The following is a 2,358-nucleotide window of genomic DNA, read 5'->3' as shown; positions in this document are numbered from 1 at the left end:
TTCGTGCAGCTGTTGTCTGAAACCCAGGACAGCGCTTTCTCCCACCGGCATCTCACAGGCCCGCCGAGGCTGCAGCTGTCCTGCGCACGTTTTTATTTTGACTTCTTGCCTACTGAGTCGCATCCCTGGGGGTGTCGGTGGAGGGTGAACGGTGGATTCCGAAGGGGCTGTGGTCACCTTGACCCAGATCCAGTCCGTGGCTAAAACAGTCACTGTGAAAGGGATCTAGATGGGTTGGTGGGCTTCTTTTTCTTTCTTTCCTTCCTTCCTTCCTTCTTTCCTCCCCTTCCTTCCAGGGAGGGGGCTGGGGAACTAGTGTTTAATGAGGACAGAGTTTCAGTTTGGGGAGATGACAAAGTTCTGGAGGTGGATGGTGGTGGTGGTGGTGGTGGTTGCGTGACAACGTGAATGTACTTCTTTCCCCTGAACCATAACCTTCGCGATGGCTAACCCGTACATTGTATGTTGTGTAGATTTTCCAGCAAAAATGTATACAACTTTTTTAAAAAAACAAATCTTTTTTTTAAAATTCTTGTAAAAACACTGATTTTATTATTCAGAAAAAAAACAAAAGGAGAAGACAGAAACAGAAATCCTGGTCATTTGCAGTATCTATCAGCTTTCAATCTGGCTCTCCTGTCCAGAAATGTTTCATGCAAGAATCCATCTTTCCGGGCCTTTTTCAGAATTTTACTGTCTTCTTTACTTATATTAAGCTGTGGTCCTGGAAGCTCTGGAATCTTTTTAGGTAATTGCTTTCACACTGTTTGACATTTCCTTTGTCTTCTTCTGGAATATCGTATTTTTTCTTGGTTTCTCTTTTGGCACAAGATCTGACCTTTATCATTTCCTCTTCTCCTGCTGTTTTACTTTTTACTTCTATATCACCTGCTTCATTGCATCTAATAAAACAGCTATTGGAGGCCAGTAAAGCCATTTTCCCATCTTGAAAGATGGGTTCTCGCTGCTCTCTAGGTCCAGTTGCATCTGAAAGCCCAACAAGAAGTCTGTCTGAATTTATACCTAGGTATTTTCCATAGCCAGATTTCAGGGCAATTCTGGAATCAGACAGTTTGACAGCTGTAAACTGCTCTGGAGGACTAGGGCCCTCATCAGCTTCTTTATGTAAAGCTCCCGGTGTAAAAAGTCCATTGTTGAGTGCATGTATGAGGTTCCTTTATCCATTTCAATTGCTAGGGGTCCGGAAATCTCACCGAAGTTTGTTACTGTCCACCATATTCCAACAATATCAGGCTGAGTTTCTCCATCCGCTTCTCTTTTCCTCTTCTCTTTGCTCTTTTTCTTCTTACTCTTGGCCTTGGTTCCCTCAGGCACGAGTTTGGTAGACTTCACATAGGAGTATTCGGCCATGGTCCTGGCCAAACGTGTGAAGCGGAGCAAGAATGGGCGAGGGAGGCCCGAAAGCAGAGACGGAGCCCGAGCTCCCCGAAAACGTAGGCACCAGTGGAGCGGGCACGTCTCCACCCAATCCCAGGCCTTTTTTCATCCCAACATGAAGTCCCAAATAGAGTGCCCAACGAACCATTTTAAAGTGCAAATTCAGAAGCATTTAGCACATTTGTGATGTTGTGGGACCACCGCCTCTAACACACCCCCACACACTTTCATCACCCTCAAAGGGAAAGTCACACCCAGGAAGCAGGCACTCCTCATCCACCATGCCCCCACCTCCCGCAACCTCCTCCTGACTTTCTGTGTCTATGTATTGACTTACTCGAGATATTTCCCGTACACGGACTCCTGCAGCGTGCGGTCTTTTGCGTCTGGCTTCTTGGCAGGATGTCATGTTTTCGGGGATCCAGCCACATTGTAGCGTGTGTCAATGCTTTATACGGCTGAGCAATGTTTCATCGTTTACTCATCCTCCATTGATGGCTGGTGGATACTTGGGATGTTTCCACCTTTAGTCATAGTTGTGTGTGTGTGTTTTTAAATTACCATTTGATCATTTATTTTAGGAAGTTTATTTCTTTGTTTACTTCACTTTATTTTTGGCTGTGCCTCACGCCATGTGGCATCTTAGTTCCCTGACCAGGGGTGGAACCTGTGCCCCCTGAGCTGGAAGCGTGGAGACTTGACACCAGTAGACACCAGGGAAGTCTTAAAGTTTATTTACTTATTTTAAAATTAATTTTTATCGGAGTGTAGTTGCTTTACAACGTTGTGTTAGTCTCTGCTGTACACCAAAGTGAATCACCTATATGTATACGTATGTATACATGTTAAGTCGCTTCAGTCGTGCCCGACTCTTTGCGACCCCATGGACTGTAGCCTGCCAGGCTCCTCTGTCCATGGGATTCTCCAGGCAAGAATGCTGCAGTGGGTTGCCATGCCCTC

The 2,358-nt window shown here is 45.8% G+C and overlaps 1 pseudogene; it reads right to left on the bottom strand.

Moving 5' to 3' along the window:
• Positions 1-533: 533 nt before the first annotated feature.
• On the bottom strand, positions 534-1,391 carry LOC120856122 (annotated as a pseudogene).
• Positions 1,392-2,358: the final 967 nt, after the last annotated feature.

Source organism: Oryx dammah, unplaced genomic scaffold, assembly GCF_014754425.2.
Source record: "Oryx dammah isolate SB20612 unplaced genomic scaffold, SCBI_Odam_1.1 HiC_scaffold_2, whole genome shotgun sequence".
NCBI lineage: Eukaryota > Metazoa > Chordata > Mammalia > Artiodactyla > Bovidae > Oryx > Oryx dammah.
Note: the sequence above shows the minus strand (reverse complement) of the source record. Positions and strands in the feature narration are given on the sequence as shown.